Here is a 6,626-nt window from a genome sequence, read left to right on the forward strand (position 1 = left end):
AAGGATCGGACACACAAATAAATTCTTTCATGCTAGGAAGAGGTCCCAAAAGGCCTATCTAGTTGATGTTAAAGAAGAAGAAGACCATGGAGCAAAAGAAGAAGAAGAAGACCACCAAGAGAAGGACAAGCCTCATCAGTCCATCTTTTCTGATAGACTTTTTTAGCCTTGTATTGCCTATTTTTAGCCTTGTATTGCCTAGCCCTAATGCTTATGACATAAGCTTGTAAACTCATCATGTAACCTTGTACTGTAGCCTCTGGATGTCCACCACGTCTTTGGAACCCACACTTAGCCTTTTCTCCGATAGCCTTTGGTGTTTACCATGTTTGTGGTGTGCCCACACTTTGCAGGTGGTTGCTCATTAAAGCCTCTACACACTTTGTACTTCTGTGGTTGTGATTGAGGAGGGGTGTTGAGATATTGGAAATCACACCCAACTTAGCCTCTTTGTATGGAGTAGTGTGGGATCAGGATAGGGAATCCCATACACATAGTGGTGGAAAATGCAGCCTAGTCTATTCCTATAAAGCATTGTACTTGCTCTCATTTCAGCATTGTACTTGCTCTCATTTTGAATGCAATGTCATTGTACTTTTGTACTTCCAGCAAAGTGTCTGTGTCATTGTCAACACACAAGAATGTGTTTATGAGTCCAAGCTTCCATCTTGGAACCTAATTCACTTGTGTGACATTTGGTATTGATGTCTGTTACCTCATGAGCTCACTCTTCCTCTTTAAACCTCCATAGCCATGCTCTAGATCCAACATTTTTACACAAGTAACCCACTTCATTAACAAAGTCATCACTCATCTAATGTCTAGCTTCCTAGTAATCCATCAAAAATCATCACCATAATATCCATGGATTAATGGTAAAGCAAAAGTGATAAACACAATCCTAGTTAATATATGGACAAAGATAATCTCAGCCCCCCATAACAACTGGGATAATAAATTGATATTTTCTTTTTGGGCATATCGGAAAACCTACAAAATAGTCATGGTATAGACTTCTTCAAGCTTACCTATAGAACAGAAGTTGTCTTGCTAGTTTAATTTTTTGTTACTGGCATTTGCACTGCCAACATTGAAGAATGTTGGGAAGGCAAGGAAGCCTAGACCAACTACCTAGTGAAACTACAATACCTCCCAGGTAAACATGATTGACTGACATCCACATGCTCATCTATGAGAAAGCAAGAAGAAAGGCCTAGAACACTACATTAGAGAATTTGGGATGTGTTTGCAAACTAGAATACTGTATTAGGGAGTTTGGGAATTTTCATATACTTTGGGAATTTATAGGATGGTCAATATTTGGTCACATGTTCAAACTGTTACTCCCTTCCTTGAAGATGAAAATTTTTTTAGATACTATATAGATGATAGTACCAAGTTCTAGCTTCAAAAAAGGAATTAAGATTTAGCCACATGGTCAAATGTTTATTTCTAATTTGATAATGGAACTTGGGAGAGGGATTTCAAAAATGGTGCCCTTGTATTGCGCTACTGTATCAAAGGTCAAAAACAAAAAATCAAATTCAAAGGTCTTAAACCTTTCAGTGTACACCAAATTGGTAGAATAAGGAATGTGGATTTGGAAACATTAGAGGTCAAGAAGAATGGGGCTATGCATGCCATCACCATCACAAGGATTGATTCTAAAGATGAGGAACCTAAAAACAAACAAGAGGAAAGAGAGGTGAAGAAACCAAGAGCACACACAAAGATAAGGCTGAAATCTTCTTTCTCCTCTTTCTTCTTCTTCCACACAAAAAGAACTAAGTGTACAACATGATAAAAGACTAATATGAGAGTACACAATGTATGTACATGTGGTCATTAATTCTAAACCTACTAGGAAAGAAGAGGTGGCACAATGAATGTGCCATAACCAAGGATGGACTATGTAGGTATAGTCTAGCTATAGAATCACTAGCATATCCTTATGTCAGACACCTAGCATGCTAGTGAATAATATCATGCCACATCACCAAGCCATGTAGTGGATGCCATTTCAAGTAGAGCTCAACATCTCAACACTCCCCCTTGAGCTCAACATGAGCTCGTGAACTCCAAGCATAGTTCTAAAGCATTGAAGCTTCTCAGCTCCCAAGGCCTTACTAAATATGTTAGCAGCTTGATCCTCTATGCTGACATAAACCAAGTCAATATCACATACTAAAACTTGCTCTTGAATGAAATGGTAATGGACCATTCCTAGCCAATTGAATGCTAATAAGGTTATCACAATAGATGATAATCTTCTTATCCACTTATATCCCCAAATCACCAAGTAGCTTGTGCTCACATGCTACAATTACAGCACCTCTATACTCTGCTTCTATACTAGACAAGGTAACTATCATTTTTTCTTGCTGCTCCAAGTAACATGGCTACACTCTCAAAGGAAAACATAAAACCATTTGTGGATCTCCTATCTGAAGTACTACCATCCTAATCTATATCTCTATAATGATACAAGTTTAATGGTACACCTATACCATTGAATAAGTCATAGTCCAATGTGGACTTCATATAGCATAATGTGCGATGCACTGTATCCAAATGTGGCTTTCATACAAGTTGCATAAACTGATTCTTCAAATCAACTGTGTAATTTAGATCTGGTCTAGTGTGACTATCATCAAATAGAGAATGTTGCCCACAATCTTCTAATACATAGTGACATCCTCAATCAAGCCACCCTCATGTGTACTAAGCTTAGCATTAATATCCAAAGGTATAGAAATAGGGTTGCAATCAACCATACTATATTTCTTCAATATATCAAATGCACACTATCTCTATGACAACCATGTACCTTCTAGAATCATTATTATCTCTACAAAGAAAATAGTGCAACTCTCCCAAATCTTTCATCTCAAATTCAGCCTTGAGAAGTCCCTTCACATTGTCAATCTCTCTCTTAAAATCATCCACAATTATCAAGTCATCCACATATATAGTAATGATTACAATAACTACATCACTCTCACATACATAGAGTGATTATTATTAGCCAGTGCTCTACGAAATCCAATGCTAACAAGGTATTCTACAATCCTATCATGCCATGCCCTAGGTGCTTACTTCAACCCATACAAGGCCTTACGAAGCTTGCATACATAATCTAGATGATTCTCATTCACATAACCAAGTTGTTGCTCCACATAAACTTTCTCTTACAACTTCCCCTACAAGAAGACATTCTTAATATCCATTTGATGTATGATCCAACTTTTTAATGTAGCCACTGCTATGACAACCCTTATAGTGGTCATTTTAGCCAGTATAGCAAATGTCTCCTCATAATCAATACCATGAGTTTGCGCATATCCTTTGCCAACTACTCATACCTTATAGTGATCAATAGATCCATCTCCTTAACCTTGTAAATCCATTTGCATCCAATATCTTTCGTGTCTTTAGGTAAGGGTACTAACTCCCATGTGTCATTATCCATAAGTTCAGTCATTTCTTCATCCATAGCATGATCCCAATACTCATTACTCACTGCATCCTTAAAACAATTAGGTTTCACATCCTACATAGCCTTATCCATGTATGCATTATGATGAGCTACATAGCTATCATATGTCAATCGTTGTGTTGGCCTTCTCACTCTACTTGCCCTACATGGATCTAGATCACTACTAGGTGCTTTGGCATCCTCTTGTGCCTTCCACACACCAAGTGTTTTAATATACAAAATCCCAAACTCCTCATCCAAGCTCTACTTAGAGCCATCTAATCAAGATCAACATGAGAGAAACTTGATGATACATTTGTCACAATAGGTGAGTCCCTAACTTTCTCTCCACCTTTTTTTCATATTTTTGATGTACTTGGTGGAGTAACCTATGACCTCAATCTCCCACTCTAAGGTTTATCAATAGAACCATGAGTAGGAGACTCTGTGGTCCACTAAATGTTTGTGTGTCTACTGACTTGTTTTCTACACAAACATACTATCATGCTCATCAATCCCATTTACATTTTGCACATTACTATACTAGCTACTCATTTCATCAACAAAGACAACATCCTTGCTAACCCTCAACTCACATGTAGTAACAGGGTTATAATATCTATATCCCTTCTTCTCAAGAGAAAATCCAACAAATACATATTTCTCGACTTTAAGATCCAATTTACTGTGCAACTTATCATGGATAAACAGTTAAGAAATACATCCAAAAACTTTCAGATGTGGAACAATTTGTATTTCTACCCATAAACTTTCCTTCAGGCGACATACCATATATAACAATAGTGGGTGTCTTATTCATAATGTATACAACAGTAACAAAACAATTGCTTCAGCCCAATATTAATGAGGTAAGTTTTTTTTCTGACATCAATGCACGAGCCACCTCTACAAGATGCTTGTTGTTTTTCTCAACAACACCATTTTGCTACAAAATATATTGATATGTATACTATTTATGTATACCATTTTTTTGCAAAAAAGTAAAAAATTTATTGGAGAGATATTCTCCCTCGCTATCAACTTTAGATATTTAATATGCAATCATATCTCCTTCCAAACCAAAGCCTTAAACATTTTAAAATGAGTAAACACCTCACTTTTCACATGCATAAAGTAAACAGCAAGAGCAAAAGAGAGAGACATACACAAGATGTGAGAAATCCAAGAGTCACTATGTGTGAGTAGCCTTCCTTTTATTCAAATTCCATTGAAAGAATTAAAAATGAAGTGACAATGATGTGCACATGCTACCTACAGTGTACAAGTGTGTGGGTACTATCATTATAGTAATATACAGGTGGCTAGGCACACGTGCCTTTATCCCCAATAACCTCCCACTTAAAGGGTGAATATGCTCCTAGTGAGGAGAAAATAAGAAAAAAAGTGACAAAGTACAAATGTACATAAGTAGAACATGATGAGGAAAGACGCCATCTCATCCAATGCCCATCAACTTCCTAAGGAAGTCAAAATGCTCCACTGAGAGACTTTTCATGAGCAAATCTACAGGATTTTAGTCTGTTGAGATCTTGATAAGGTCAACAGACATATCCTCAATGACCTCTCTAATAAAGTGGTAATACTCCTCAATGTGTTTCATGTTTGCATGGGAGACCGGATTCTTGGCTAATTAAATAGCATTCATAGAATCTGAATGCAATGTAGGGACCACATCAGTAAATACCAAGATCGGCCTAACCAGATAGCCTCCTTGCAAGTCTAAATGGCTGCAACATACTCTGCCTCAATTGTAGAGAGATTTGTGCATTTCTACACATCCAAGAAACAGTACTCCAATAAAGGGGAAGACATGGCCAGAGGTAGACTTCCTTTTATCTACATGTCCTGCATAATCAAAGTCATTGTACCCCACGACTCTAATATCATGGCTACCATAACATCTACATATAACACTTGTGCCCTTTAGGTACCTCATGATACCCTTGAGATGGGATCCCGATGCTGCCTTCCATGTGTAGCCATATAGTGTGCCACAACTCCCACTGCAAATGCTATGTTAGGACAAGTGGCTATCATGGCATACATCAAACTACCATGGTGGATGCATAAGGGATCTTAGCCATCTCAGCCTTCTAGTCAACAAACTGTAGACAATTGGCTTGACTAACCTTCACATGAGAATGGAAAGGATAGCCAATAGGTTTACCATCCTGCATATGAAACCACTCAAAGACTTTCTGGATATACTCCTATGACAAATAAAGGAGTCCCTTAGAGTGATCGTGTGTGATGTGCATTCCAAGAACATGTGAGACCTATGCCATGTCCTTCATCTCAAAGCTCTTCTTGAGCTGAGTTTTTAAGACATCAAACTCATCATGAGCTCTTCCAGCAATAAGCATATCATTCACATCATAGAGTAACAAAATCATAAGACCATTCCCTAAGTGTCTACTTAAGGCCATAAAGGCTCTTTCTCAACTTGCACACTAGGTGTTCCCTACCTTTTTCTTTAAAGCCCTTAGACTGTTGCATATAAATCTTATATTGCAAGTCCCCATGTAAAAAAGCCATATTTACATCCATCTAATAAAGGCTTAAATATAGCTAAGCAACCAATGCTAGTACCAAGCATAGGGTTGTCATTTTGACCACAAAAGAAAATACTTCATAAAAGTCAACACTAGATTCCTGCTTGAAGCAAGCTTAGGGCATCCATGGATACTTTTCAGCTTTAGCCACTTGCATGGCAATGCCTTCTTACCATTAGGCAAAGGAACCAAATCCCATGTATGGTTAGTCGGGCAAATGAATCAAACTCCAATTACATAGCCATGTCCCATGAGTAACTATCATCTCTATGCATGGCCTCATCATGAGAGAGTGGCTCACTTGCATCTGTCAACATAATAAAATCCATGGAGAGCATAAAGTGCTCAGCAGGCAAACATCTAGCTCTAGTAGAGCATCTCAAAACAAGCTGATCCTACACTACATGAAGGGCCTGGACCACTAGAGCATCACTTGTTATAGGCTATCTCACTAGATGTATAAGAGTAGGAAGCTCCTCCTAAAAGATCACCCTACGTACCTCAACTACCTGCTCGGGCTACTTATGCATCTTTTCCTCATGGAACATAACATTATGGGTACGAATAACCTTTCCAAC

This window comes from Lygodium microphyllum, chromosome 23, assembly GCF_053477565.2.
Source record: "Lygodium microphyllum isolate KBCC chromosome 23, Lygodium_microphyllum_v1.1.10, whole genome shotgun sequence".
Lineage (NCBI taxonomy): Eukaryota > Viridiplantae > Streptophyta > Polypodiopsida > Schizaeales > Lygodiaceae > Lygodium > Lygodium microphyllum.